Source organism: Dipodomys spectabilis, unplaced genomic scaffold (genome assembly GCF_019054845.1).
Source record: "Dipodomys spectabilis isolate Male_0828 unplaced genomic scaffold, ASM1905484v1 ptg000001l, whole genome shotgun sequence".
Taxonomy (NCBI): Eukaryota; Metazoa; Chordata; class Mammalia; order Rodentia; family Heteromyidae; genus Dipodomys; species Dipodomys spectabilis.
In genome coordinates this window covers 12,723,472-12,739,285 of record NW_024870678.1, presented here as the reverse complement: position 1 = coordinate 12,739,285, position 15,814 = coordinate 12,723,472, and positions in this window count along the sequence as shown.

Here is a 15,814-nt window from a genome sequence, read left to right as displayed (position 1 = left end):
AGATCGTTTGAATAAAGTTAAGCAGGATAAAGCCAAGCCAGTTTTGGGTCCACACATTTATCTGCTCTGTCTGCTCAAATGACCAACTCCATCTCTTCAATTCTGTGAGATTACAGGGATAGGCCTGGGTCCCTTTGATTGCACTGGGACCCGGAAACTATTGAAACACCCATGGGAGACACTGGTAATGGTGCTCACCGCATTTCTTTCCTCTTCCTCAGAGTTTGCTTCCCTGCACTGCATCGTGTTCAATAAATCTCTGAAAAACACTGACCCAATTATTTGTTTTGGTAGATGTCTTAGGGAAGAGGTCAACTATAGGAAAAGTCCATGTGGTTTGGTTTGGTTTTGTTGTTTATTTGCTTCTTATACAGTATCCTTTTTAGTATGTTAGTTGGTTGTGGGAGTCCTGTGGCTTCAACTCAGGGCCTTGAATTGTCATTCAGCTATTTCTCTCACAGCTGGTGTTCTACCTTTGGAGCTAGGCCTCTGTTTCCACCGTGTTTGTTGGTAAATTAGAGATCCGAGACTTGCAGATTTATCAGCCCATGCTGATTCTGAACCACAGTCCTCAGATCTGAACCTCCTGAGTAACTAGGATTATAGGTGTGAACTACTCATGCCAAGCTAAGTGTAGCAGGTTTTTTAAGTTTTTGTTTTCCTAGAAATATTTTTCCACAAAATAGTATATTCACTGCACATAATGCACATTTGATAAATGCTTCAGAGTACATATTTATTTGGAGGATTTTTGTGGATGGTATTATTCTGAGATAACCGGTTCTGTTCTGTTTTATTTCTGACAACTTCTGGGGCTTTAACACTTTATGTCTAAACTTTCATATAAAGTCACAATAGTATTGACATTCCTATAAAAATTAAGCAAAGATTTACATTAGATTTCAACCAAGGCAGTATTAACTAGGACTACATTCCTCTCAAAGAGAGGAATGAATAAAAATATTTCTCATTTCAGTGTTGATAAACTTCAGCTTTCACTTCATGACTTCACATTAACTTAACTTACCTAAGTTATTGATAAGTATGATTATTTTCTGAAAAACTTTTCTACATTATTTATTTATAAACAGCTTGTGTAAATTTCTGCTTTGAAGAAACATAGAATCATATAAACCTACCGAAGCCAAGTCTTTTCCCACTCTCGCCCATCCCCCTATCTGGATGTCCACAGATACACATTAGCTTAGTACTACACATCTTTAGTACTGAGATAGGGTCCTCCTATGTTACTCAGGCTGCCCTTGGATTTTTGATCCCAGATGATCTCCCTTTTGTAAATCATTGGGACTACAGGTAGGGCTGCCATGTTTGGCTTAAGAACTAAATTTAATATTCGACCTCAAGAAATGAAGCCAAAGTGTTGTATGTATTTATTTCACTCCCCTTATGCATAAAAACAATTTAACAACCTTCTAATTTAACCATCTTATTTAACCTCAATACCTTAACTATGGGAAATATCAGAAAAAAAGGGATCTCCAAACACTCATAGATATCAAATATTAACCACACCTACTTCAAATATCAGAGTTCTGAATGCTTTTGTTATATGAGTTCTCCAAATCCATAAAATTGGCACGTGATACCGTCAGGCCCCCGTCTAAAAACTAGTGAGTCACAGTCTGTACTTAACAAGATCTCCAAGAGATTTGTGTAAAGTAATATTAAAGTTTTAAAAGCATGGTTAAACATTCATCCTTACAGTGGTTAATATTTTTTGATGTTTTACTGTGGAGAAACTTCCTTCCCGACATTAAGAAGGGTAATCCTTTCATCAATAAACAATAATCCTACTGTTTAGGTTAATCTGATTTCTGTGATAAGCAACGCAATTTATAGTCAACATTTTGGGTAGGAAAGATAGAATACAAAGCCATTCAGAAAAGGAAGAATCTTTCCTGAAAATGAGTCCCAGATAATTGACTCTGAATTATCAAGCACTGTCATAAATAATATTAAAAATGTGGGCTGTGATATGGCTCAAGTGGCAGAGTGTTTGTCTAGAAGGGCAAGGATTTGAGTTCAAACCCAGTAGAGCCAAGAAAAAAGCAACTCTGACATGATTCTTTTCAGTAGTTATAATTTTCCAGAATATATTCAAGCACCTAATGTTAAACTCAACCTTCAGTCAGATATTACTATTGTTATGGAAGGTTGGATACAATTATTTAAAATCCATCAAGAAAAAAATAAAATAAAATCCATCAAAACAGAACATTTGATCAAGAAGTAATGCTGACCAAACCGGCTACAGTTGCATTAAACAGGAAGTTATCTACAAAAGGAAATTGTAGAATTCATTATTTACTCTCCATATAAAAGCTTCCAAGGGAAATTCCTTGTTGAATTATTTGTACGCATAAGGGAATGAAATAAATACATTTATTAAGATTGATTATTAAATTTGGTTCTTAAGCTAAACATAGTAGACCTAACTGTAGTCCCAATGACTTAGAAGATGATCACCTGGGGCCAGAAATTCAAGGGCAGCCCAAGTAGCATGACCCCGTCTCTCTCTCTCTCTCTCTCTCTCTCTCTCTCTCACACACACACACACACACACACACACACACACATGAAATGTAAGAAAATACAGGAAATTAAATTTAAAATGGGAAACAAAACAGATTGTACAAGTTAGCCTTTCATTACTAGGTACAGAAACCCACTTAAGGATATCCATACTTCACCTAAGGACTCACGCCACCAAGGGACAGCTGCTGCTCACTGCCTTCTCTGGGAGGGGACCAAATTCCAGCCTTTTACCCCTATTGTCGACGCCCCTTATCAGCAGGAAGTAGCCAGAGAGAATCCGCGCCCTATTTCATGATTATTAAAAGGCTGGAATGTAAGGTCCGCTCCTGGATAGCTAGCAGACTCCACCCTCCTCGCAGCAAAGTCTCCACCCATTACCTGCGTTACCTAGGCAACTGGGACACCTGGAAGAGGTCACATCTGCATCCGCTGAGGTCACATCTGAATTTGATGTGGCCACACCTTTCCCCGCCCATACCCTACATAAGGCCTAGCCCAGGCCCAGACGCTCTCTTGCTCTTGCTCTTGCTCTTCTTTTCTAGCTCTCTCTGCTCTCTCTCTGCTCTAGCTCTTTCCTCTCTCTTTCCCAGCCACGTGGAGTGCCAACCTTGCCTGGTCCCAGCAGGTCTTCTGAATACCTGAATACCACGTGAGTGCTACTGTTCTTACCCCTCTCTCTGCTCTTTTCTAGCTCTTTCCTCTCTTTCCCAGCTCTCTCTCATTGCCAGGCCTTTCTCAGCCACTGTGGAGTGCCAACCTTGCCTGGTCCCAGCAGGTCTACTGAATAAACCTACCCCTTACCTGAATACCACGTGCGTGCTGGTGCTGTTCTTACTCGGCTACCTCTTTTTAAAAACCTAACAATAATCAAATAGTTCATTGTGCTCTTTAAAACTTTTTATACAGGCTGGGAAGGTGGCTCAGTGGTAGAGCGCATGCCTTGCATGCCAGAGGCCCTGGGTTCGATTCCTCAGCACCACATAAGCAAAAAGAAAAAAGCCAGAAGTGGTGCTGTGGCTCAAGTGGTAGAGCGCTAGCCTTGAGCTGAAGAGCTGAGGGACAGTGCCCAGGCCCAGAGTTCAGGTCCCATGACCGGACCCAAAAAATAAATAAATAAATAAAATAAAACTTTTTATATAGATTATCACTTTGAACCAGACATTATTAGAAGGGTTACATCTCTATAATGGAGAAAGATGATCAAATTTGGTTCTGTGTCATGTAATTTAACTAGTCATTGATTAAAGTGTGTTTTATAAGAATTACTCATACCAATAATGAAATTGTTATGAGGAATAATATAGTTTGGTAATTTTTACAAGCAGAACCATATACTAACATTGGGTTATGTATTAATAAATTGACTATTGATGAAAAAGTGGTCACATTTTACTATCTTCTATGACTTTCTTTTCATTTTTCATTTTCTTTTTCCGGTAACAGTTATCCATCATGGACTTATTTATAGCATCTGCTTTATGAGACATAAACTGAATTTGAATGACAATTTCTCCCCCTGCTCCTAGCTCAATGTAATGTCATAATAGGGACATAGTAACCTTTTGTTAAGTAATATGCTTTAAAAACCTTTTCTTATATTATTCAAATAGTAGCTAAAATCTATTTTTGCCAATACAAAATATGAGTCTAAAATTAAATCACCATTAAAGCCACCTTCTTCAACTGTTCATCCCACAATCCTATAAGTAACTGCCTATCACAATTTAAATTGTTTATGTCCTGTTCTTTGTTAAGACTTTTATATACAGATCACATGTATGCAGAAATATTGCATTTAGCATAGTGTGTGACGCACTATGAGATTCTAATGCCTTCATTGTTTTCATTGTTTATCATATGATGACTTGGAATTCTATGGGTGTTGCCAAATTTTTTCTTTGGTACTTCTGGTAATATTGCTGATACTGCCACTCTTTGTAACTGATACACAGTATTTCAATGGACAAAAATAGTAAGTCTTATTTAGACATTCCCTTATGTAGAAACATTTCCTTTCTTTTCAATGATTTTATTATTTACAAGAATTAGCTACAGTTAACATTCTTTGTAATGAAACTTTATATGTATATGAGTTACTTTGTGGACATAAGATCTATTTGGGATTATAGAATATAGCTTAATCTGAAATGTCTTACATTACAGGGTTATATAAGGATCTTAAAAGCTGAGACATTATAATAAAACCTCCTCAATCCTTAAGTCAAGAATTTTTGAAAGCCTACCAATTTTGCAGCTGCTATGTTTTTCTGATTGGCAAACACACTTCAGTGGGAGTCCATAGAAACTGACATTGACCCTCTGCTGCTAATTAGAAGTTGAACTTTTCCAGAACCTGAATTCTCATCTACAATGGTAGGAGGTGGAGTTGGATGATTTCCTAAAAATGTCCCAGGTCTACATGGTGTATTTCTACTCTTTAGATAGGCATGCAGTGAACAAGCACAGACAAAGTATACTCAAGAATCTATAAGGAGAAAAGGTTGGAGTCATCACTCGGTGCTAGAGTGCTTGCCTAGTATGCTGGAAGACCTAGGCTCCATCTCCAGGGCTTGAGGGAGGAGAAGGGGTAAGGGGAACAGCAATGTTTCCAAAAGGAAATAATAAGACTCAATATCATTTAAACAAATGTGAATAGGCTTCAAAAATGTGCACCTTCAAGGATATGTATAAAGAAGAGGCTCATCACTTTATTTTATCTGTCTGATTAAAGTAGCACCTTATTTTGCCTTTAGCTGTGAACAGTGAATGTCATACTAGAATCAAGTCTTTCTTGAGTCCCACATTATACTCAGGAAAAGGCAGAGGAAAGTTCCTCTTCATTGGTGCTTACGTATTTCCTGTGAACCCAAAGGAGCTATTACTTGGAAGATCTGTGCCCAACACTGGACACTTGGCTTTCTTAGGATTGTTTCTCATGTTCCTCAGATTTGTAAATCCTCAAATGCTACCTCAAGTTTCATCTTCTCAATTGTTCACCCTAACACAAATGCCTTCATCTGCTGTATCAACCTGTAGCAGTACATACATTTACAGTATAAAGAGTTACCCAGTTGGTAGGGCTGAGGAAGAAATTGATCAGAAGTTTCTTTTGAATTTACTCCTAACTAAAAGTCAAAAGTAATTGTTTTCATCCAAGATTTTAATATTCTTCTCCTTTATCACTAACCCCAGGTTTCTCTTCACCTATTTCATACTCTTGGAGTTATAGTGCTACCTTTTGCTTCAAAGACAAAAGGACTATGTGAATCAAAATACAATGATTAGTCATTCATAACATAGAATCATCCATCAGCTGAAAGAGCAGCCAGAAATAGAACATATAAAATGCAGTGATGTAAAATGAGAAAACATATGACAATGTTGCATTTAATTATTACAGTACATAGCATGACAAACACTGGTTTGTCATGCTCCTCAGTTCAACAGATCATGGTCCCTTGGTTCAACAGATCATAGTTTACTTTCAATTTACTTTCTGCCCACACAAGGGAGGAAATTTAAGTACTCATTCAGTAGATGATTTCAAAGCATGATTTTTACAAAACCCTTTTCAATTTGGTCAAGTTAGTTCAGGTCACGTGGTATTTATTATGTAGCAAGCATTCTGTTAGCTACTAGGAACATAAACATGGAGAAACATGATCTCTATCAAGAAGGGAGCACACCTTCTGCTAGTAGTATTTCCTTATATTGAAGCATTTCAAATTCTCATATCTCACATTCAAGTCAGTGTTTGTGTGTGTCCTCTTTAAACAATGACCAAAGAGGGACAAAAGACAAAGTTCAGACACATTTTACAAGGGGCTTAGCATGATTCATACAATGAGGGAGTACTAAAAACTACTCTCCAAAAAACTAGGGATGATCATTTGTGAAATTTAAAAATATATACACATTTGCAAAATTTTAATACATTTGGAAGAACGTGCTTAGGAGAAGCAAGATAGTTACATGGGAAAAATACTGGCCTAAAAGCTAAGAAATTCAGAAATTACCCTTTCATTGACTTGCAATGTTTACAAGTGAATCTTAATTTCAGCTGTATAGATTTAGCTTTTACTACCTGTATGAGAGAGAAGGAATTAAAATAATGAATCAATGGTCCACTCCCCTTTAGCTTTAACCCAACAACTAAGTAACTCTTAAGAATGTAGCAAGTAAAAGTAGTCTAAATAGTTGAGTTCTGTGAAGATCAAGTGAGGTTGACAGCTTTCAATTGTTCAGTGGGCCATCTGCTGTTCTATGGAGTTACTTGCCTGCCTATATAGGATAAATGCTCTTCTGCTTATAACAATATGCTGTAAATGAAAGGTTTAAATTTGGAGGACAATAATACAACTCAATTTAGTACTGTCATTTTTTTTTGTCAGTCATGGGGCTTGAACTCAGTCCCTGTGCTCTTTTGCTCAAAGCTAGTACTCTATCACTTTGAGACACAGCTCCACTTCTGGTTTTCTGATGGTTCATTACAGAAATGAGTCTCATGGATTTTCCTGCTCTAAGCTGACTTCCAACTGTGATCCTTAGATCTCAGCCTCCTGAGTGGCTAAAATTACAGACATGAGCCCCTAGCACTGGGCCAATCTCTCTTTTGAAAAGACTTTCTTAGTAAACTGAGAGCACTTCTTTGCATATAGAAAAGTAATGTAGTGAATGAAATTTAGTCTTTTATTTCCTGCTCATTGTTAAAAGTCTCTCTGACATAAAGTCCACAAGAAGAGATTGATTTTCTTTCTTTCTTTTTTTGGTGATGTTATTAGGGTTGGTGTTTATACTCAGAGCTTCGTGTTTCTTGACAGGCAGTCTAACAACTTGAGCCATTCCCCAGTGTTGTATTTTTTTTTTTTTTTGCTTTAGTTATTTATTCAGACAAAGACTGGGTAAGAGGCCTAGAAGGCAGCTATCCTACCTATACCTCCCACCTAGATGGAATCAAGATCAACCTCACTTGCCTTTTATAGAACGAAAGGGGAGTGGGTCATTGATTATCTTAATACCTTCTATCTCACACAAGTAGTGAAAGCTAAATCTATAGAGTTGCCTGGCTTATTTGGTAACAGAAGTAGATGGGTAGGGGTCACTAACTGCTTGAGCTGGTCTAGAATCTCCATCTGCTGGTACCTGCCTCCCAAGCTACTGGGATTTAGATATGAGCCACTACACTAGATAGAAATTAACTTTTAATTTAAAAATGGATTGATTTTTAACTTAATTTTTTATTTAATCTTTTTAATTTAATTTTTTCATCTTTCTTGGAATGTACCAAAAGGCTGATTGTTAATCAGTATATCATAGACCTCTAGCTTGCATGTCTGCTATATAACTAATAAGCTCATTTATGCAATCATAGTCAAAATTGAGTTAATCTAGCATTAATTATCATTTCTAACCAATACTTCACTTTAGCATTATCATATTCAACCTCTTTTTTATAGAAGTGAATTTTAATTTAACTGACTCATTTGATCTTCCCATGAGATAAGAAAAAATTCTTTTTCATTTGGGGAAATAAGATAGGAAGACCACCCTGAAGCCTTGCAAGCGTCACATAATACATTTACTTTCCTCCCTTTCTTACTATACTTTTCTCTGATTAGTCTGCATATTTTCACTCAAATCTTCTTTCAGGATTACTACAAACTTTTTTTCAAACAAAGCTTCTTTTTATTTACTTTTTAAATTATTTAAATTGTACTGTGAAGGTGATGTACACAGGGTTATAGTTGTATAAGTCAGATTATGAGTATATTTCCTTTTGAACAGTGTCAATCCCTTCCAACTTCCCTCCCTCCCAAGTTGTGTGATTCATTTCCAACATTGTGTCTAGTGGGTTTCACTGCTGAATTGGTTCACCCTTTATCCCACTGTTCTGTGATTTCCCTTCCACTCCCCAAATCAGAAAAACTTATATACAAGACAAAGGGTACAGAAATATAAAACAGCACCGAAGAAAAAAGACAAGAACCTGAAAACAAGAAAAAATTATTACTCTTAGACATGATTAATTAAACCACTGTCTAAACATTCACAAAATGAGACCAAAGGAGAATAGTCTTAGGAGAGGATCTCAAGGGTTCAATAGCTATGTGCATATGATTGTATAAAATGATGCTTATCGAAACGGAAGCAAGAGGTTTTTTTATTGTACTGTTTACTATCAACTTTTAAATGACTGTTTGCCTCACAGAAAAAATATTAATGATATATAATCTGTGCTAATCAAATTAGGTTAATATATATAAAACCTCTCTTAATCCCCTATGATTTATCAAGTTAGAATCTCACACACACACTAAAGACTAGCTCCATCTCTTCTTCTCTTCACACAAGTGAAACCACTTACAGGTGTCCACACCTAGTGCAAGAAGTCTGGCAAGCCTAAGTTAGCCATTTTGCCCATTCTCTTTTGTTTCAGAGATGCCTAAGGAACTATTCACCTATATATTTCTCAGGTAAAATAACAATATGTTGACATCTATGAAAGTACATAAAGTAACCAGGAAGAGTTTGCATTATCGTTGTTAATATCATCACCACTCTGAATGGAAAAGTCCATGAGATTCCATTTCCAAAATAACCAGCAAGAAGCCGGACTAGGAGCATAGCTCAAACATTGGAGCATCAGTTGAGCCAGAAACTCTGATATAAACCTGTCTTCTGCTTTTTGAAAACACTCCCAGTCATTTGCATCTGGATGAAATTCACAAGCCAAAAACTGAATGAGTTGTTAAGCCACATCTTAGTCACCTCTCTCTTTTTGGCAGCAAAAGAGAGGAAAATAAAGAGACATTCTGTGTGTGACTAAGTTCTATTTGGCTCAGAATAATTGCTATATTCTGAGGAGACACATTAAAGCTGCTCAGTAATAGCCTAAAAGATTCTGCTTTTTTGTGATTTAAGTGTGAACCATGTTAGCTCCACAAACATCACAGGAAACATAAAAATGACAGCATAAAAAGTCTTCCCATCCATCATCCAGAGGCATACATTTTTTTATAAACAACTACTATATATACCATATATTTTATGGTCCAAAGTGGTAAAACACATTCTCTGAATGTGCATCTGTGATTAATAGATAAACATAAAATATACAGAATGATGTCATGTGATATATCTCATGTACACACGGCTCTCTGACAGGTCACACCACTCTTAATTACTGAGATAAAAACTTAGGCGAAAAAAAACTTAACTTGTAACACACAGAAGGACACAAATACAAAAACATATTTTTATAGTTTGATCAACTAATATTTACTCTGTACTTACAGACATCTGGCACAAATTAAGATTTGCAGCAGCCATGGCTCACAAAGGAGATTAAGATAAAATAGGGAAGAAAATGAGTAAAAAGTCCAATAAAGGCAAATTCATGGATATAACTTATGGAATTAAAAGAAGAAATTGCATTCAGAGGAGGATTATACTTGTGTAAGAGACAAAATGAATTGGTCTGAAAATATTAATCTTGAGCCTTAAGATGTTAAAAATCTAGTAACTGCTTTTCAACACCTATATGTTAAGATAGTTAAATTTAACATCAATTTGTAATCTTCCATTTCAGAACTCTTTATTTGTGAGGCTTTCTGACTAAGCCATTTGTAGTATTCCTTTTTGTTTCATCTTTTCATGATTAACAATATCTCATTTCAATAACATCGTAAGTCAAGATAGGAAGTAAAATGTTACATTGGTCAAGAAATGCCCTGCACCAGATCAACTCCAAATGGATTAAAGACCTCAGAGTCAAAGCAGACACTCTGAAAACATTACAGGATGGAATAGGAGAAACCCTAGGTCTCCTTGGCCCAGGCCGAAATTTTCTTAATAGAGACCCAGAAACACAACAAATCAAGGAAAGGTTGGACAAATGGGATTGCATGAAATTGCAGAGCTTCTCTATGGCAAAGGACATAGCTAGCAAGATCAATAGAAAGCCCACAGATTGGGAGAAGATCTTCACCAGCCATACAACAGACAAGGGTCTCATATCTAAAATATACCTGGAACTCAAAAAATTAAATCCCCCAAAAACAAATCTTCAAAGAAACAACTGCCCAACAAATAAGTGGGCTAAAGACTTAAAGAGAAACTTCTCTGAAGAGGAAAGAAGGATGGCCAATTGACACATGAAGAAATGCTCAACATCCCTAGCCATAAAAGAAATGCAAATCAATACAACATTGAGATACCACCTCACCCCAGTTAGAATGGCTAAAATCAAGAACTCTAATAACAACAGATGCTGGAGGGGATGTGGACAGAAGGGAACCTTACTGCATTGTTGGTGGGAGTGTAAACTTGTTCAACCACTTTGGAAAGCAGTATGGAGGTTCCTCAAAAGACTCCACATAGAGCTCCCCTATGACTCAGCAATCCCACTTTTGGGCATTTACCCAAATGATCACAAACAAGACTACACTAAAACTACCAGCACGACTATGTTTATTGCAGCATTATTTACCATAGCTAAGATATGGAACCAACCCAGATCCCCCTCAGGAGATGAATGGATCAAGAAAATGTGGTATATATATACAATGGAATTCTATGCCTCCATAAAAAGAATGACATTGCCCATTTGTTAGGAAATGGAAAGACTTGGAAAAAATTACATTAAGGGACGTAAGCCAGGCCCAAAGAAACATGGTTTCCCTTATTTTCAATATCTAGTATATGTCTGAGTCAAGCAGAAAAGGTCAGGTAAGTTGATGTTAGGGGAGTGAACCCCAAGATAAGTATTCAAATGTTTTTTTTCCTTTCATGCAATTGTTTCTAACCTATTTATAAGATGATTTCTATGTTGCTTTGTATGTCCCTCCCCCACAGTATAACCCCTGCTTTCACTGTATTTGATGTTGGTATAATTTGTGGAGGGGAAGGGCAAAAACAAATCGTTTAACTAGGGATACAGGTGGACCCATTGCAACCATGAGATATGCAAGTCGTTAAGTCGAAAAATGAACTTTACAAATTTGGTGGGGCAGCGGGAGGATTGGGTTGGGGGAGGTAGAGGGAGTATGGGAAGGGGAAACAAAGAGGAGGCAACAATGCTTGATAAGAAATGTACTCATTATCTTGCCCATGTAATTGTAACTCCTCTGTATGGTATTCTCACAATAAAAAAACTATATACTAAAAATTAAATAAATAAATAAGTAAAAACAACTCCATGTGGACCTGTAGAAGGCAAGTCATTTCACTAAACAAAACTAGCATTTCCCAGGAGATCATAAATTTTAATACTAAGAAACTGCTTCTCACCTGAAAAGTGTACTTTTCTGCCTAGTTAGAAAAATGATAATAGTATTATAATAGCTACATTCTTCCAAATCACAGTGTGATATAGTAGTTACAATTTTATTGCCACAAAATTATTGGAGCTATTTGAAGGGTGAGTTGATGTTCTGGCTGTGTAATAATGCCAGGTCCCTGGCTACTGTGGGACTCAGAGTATATTTTGAGCCAGGGATGGATGGAGGATTCTGAGCATTTGTCAGGATAGAATCAATAATATAGAACTGAAGTCATCCCCCCAGTGGTAACCCAGACAACAAGAATTAATGATAATGGCAGTTTCTCCATCAGCGGTAGTCTACATGCTTTGTGGAGGGTGGAAAAAAAAAAAAAAAGCAAATGTGTCACAGGTCCTGTCAGAAAAGATACCTGGCACAATTCATTACAGATAAACAATGCTTATTATTTCATTTATTCATTTACTTTTCAATTTAGAAACTCACTAAAACAGATTCAATCTTTTTATCAAAAACAGAGGAGGGGGAATTGGAAGTGCCAGCAACCATGCAGATAGAAGAGATGAAAACAAATACTATTCTTTGCTGCATTGTGATACTGTAAGATACCAGCCTAATGATAAATCTGTGCATAAAGCCTGATGCTGAGTGTTGACAGTTGAGGTTGGCAGATACTGCCCAGAAAAAATATTCATGCTGAAAACAATTTTAAAATAGAATCTAGTTAATTTATAAAGAAGAGAATGAGAAAAAAGTTTAACAAGATCAATTTATTTCTAATGTATTTAATGAATAACATATTAGTGGCAGTCAGCTTAGTAATTATCTTCATTTCATAGACTAGATGAAAACAAAATAATTACATGCCCAAACAATTTTACAGAACTCCTAATTTACCACCCAAATCAAACAATTTCTAGAGCCTTATTTGTTTTCTGGAACTCATAGACATCAATTGAGCCATGTTAACCTAAGGATGAATTTTCATGTAAATGATTTCATGTGAATTATGCACATCATTTCATGTAAGTGATTTAACTACATTCATATGGAACTGTCTCTTTTTAAAGGTGAGAAATACAAAATTTTAAAGTGTTAGTAAATTAAGCTGAGTCCTATAGCTAAAACATTAAGAGTGATTAAATAATTTCAGTGTTAATTTACTGAAAACTATTTTGTATTTTAAAAAGTAAAATAAGCAGGGCACTCGTACCTATAATCCTAGCCACTCAGGTGGCTGAGATCTGAGGGTCGCTGTTCAAAGCCAGCAGGGCAGGAAAGACTATGAGACTCTTATCTCCAATTAACCACCAGAAAACTGGAAGTGGCACTATGGCTCAAGTGCTAGAGCACTTGTTTTGAGCTGAAGAGCTCAGGGACAGAGCCCAATATTCAAGCCCCATGATGAACCAAAACAAAAAACAAAAAAAAAGTAAAATAATAGGGCTGGGATATAGTTCAGTGGCAAAGCACTTGCATATCACATGCAATGTCCTGGCTTTGATCACCAATGAAAAGAAAAGACAAAAAAGAATGTAAAATAAGAGGTAGAAACAGCTAACTCATGCCAGTAACCATAGAAGGTCCAGAACTGCAAGATCCAGGTCTGGATCTGCCAACCCAGGCAGAAAAGGCTACAGGATATCATCTCCAATTAATCAGCAAAATGTGAGACCAGAAGTGTGTGGCTCAAGTGGTATAGCACCAGCTGTGAACAAGCAGGATGAGTGAGAACACGAGAGCTTGAATTCCAAGCCATGGTACTAGGGGGCAGGGGGAGTAACTCACAAACATGTTCATTTAATGCTGGCTCCTTAGCAACACTGGTCGTCACATGCACTTAAGAATCCAATGTACACCCTAAAAAATTAAGAAGAGTAAGAGAAGGTTAAGTAGGGAAGGGTGACAATGTTATATTGAAAGGGATGACATTGGTTAAGATATATTATATTCATAAACTGCTTTGTCAAATGGTAGCTCCTTTGTACAGCTACTTAAAGATATTGACAAAATAAACAATTGGAATAGAGTAAAAAGTAATTTCAGTGACTGCCTTTTTGAATGGAGGTATATGTAAAGGATGTCTTAGCTATTAGTTATTCGGTAAGCAGATAACTTGTCTCCTAGAAAATACCAAAAATCTTAAAGAAGAAAAACATCATTCATAAAACTACAGTATTTTCTGCATAATTGTTAATATATAGAATTATAATTTGCTTAAAATTTAAATCCTGGTTTGTTTTTTTTTTTGGTCAGTTGTGGGGCTTGAACTCTGGGCCTGAGCACTGTCCCTCAACTCTTCAGCTCAAGGCGAGTGCTCTACCATGTGAGCTACAGTGCCACTTCTGGTTTTCTGGTGGTTTATTGGAGATAAGAGTTTCACGGACTTTCTTGCCCAAGCTGGCTTTGAAACATGATCCTCAGATCTCAGCCTCCTGAGTAGCTAAGATTACATGCGTGAGCCACCAGCACCCGGCTGCTGGTCATTTTTTATTTAATATCATATTATGATTATATTCTTTGTTTGGAAACCTTTTACTAGGTACCAGAATAGTGCCGGAATTTTGGTACTATTTGGATAGCCAAAATTTACATATAGGAAATGGGTTCAGGGAGAAAGGAAGAGTAACTGACCTTAGCTTACACAACCAGGCAGATGAACAGAATGTGTTCATAACAAGGCTCGTCTTAGGCCTCAACTTTTCTCTGACCAGAAAAACCACAACTCTGACTGGATCTTAACACTGAGGTTCAAAAAGCAAATCATTGAATTAAAGTATATCAACATAAAATAATATGAGGATAGTTAAGAATGTCTCATTGTAACATCATTTAGAATAACAAAAGCTTTGTTTTAGAGATGAAAATTACAGGTAGAGTCTAACAAAAACTGGTTAAATGTTTTCCAAATATTTTGATTTCAATGAGAATTATGTGTTAATTATACTTTTGTTCTTTTTTCTTTTAGAGCCTTTGTGCTTTTCTACCTAGGTTATATGGACTCCAGTAGAAAACATACCATATTCTTAATATCTGAGTATATGTAGAAGTTTCCCAGTTTATAAAATTCTTTTCATTTTTTTTTAACATTCAGAATGGATATTTTAGGGCTGGGAGGATGGCTCAGTGATACAGTGCTTGCCTTGCATTCATGAGTCCCTGGGTTCAATTCCTCAGTACCACATAAGCAGAAAAAGCAGGAAGTGATGCTGTGGCTCAAGTGGTAGAGCACTAGCTTTGAGCTGAAGTGCTAACGGACAGTGCCCAGGCCTAGTGTTCAGGCTCCACGACCAACAACAACAACAACAAAAGGTATTTTAGAGTCAATTCTGTTATGTTTCATATTGTTTTTTTTAAAAAAATTCAGTGAACTTTCTTTACAAATATGTTATTGTACTTAATTATATTTTAAATACGCAGAAATGTATATGGAAAGTTAAAACTACACAGAGCTATAATGAAGCTTTGAACAATAAAAGCATTATAAAACTGAAATGCCCTGCATAACCCTCCTGGTGTTATATACATTTCATCTCTCTTAAGGTTATTGAAGCATAATTTGTCATTAGCATTTTTATCATGTGCTTTGTGTCATTGTGTGTTTATGCAATTACTCATATTTGTCACAACTTTGCTTGCATAATTTGTTTCATTGTTACTTTTCCAGTTTTTCATGAATATACTACTGTATTTCTGAGCACTCTGAGTATTGTTTTTAATTTTAATTTTTTGAGATTGCTCTCTGTTGATACAAATAACTGGTTATTCATTTCCTATTAAATCAACCAGCTTAAAAGATCAATAGAGATAAGATCTTGATCATCTTAATTACCTTGTGTTGCCCAAAAAGCAGACTCTGAGATGAACCTCTAAGAATAATGATTTGCCTGAACAGTTCAAGTAACCCAACCAAGGAATGCAAAGAGGGGGAATACAACCAATCAAGACTTTCTGACACACAACACATTGGACAGAAGTGT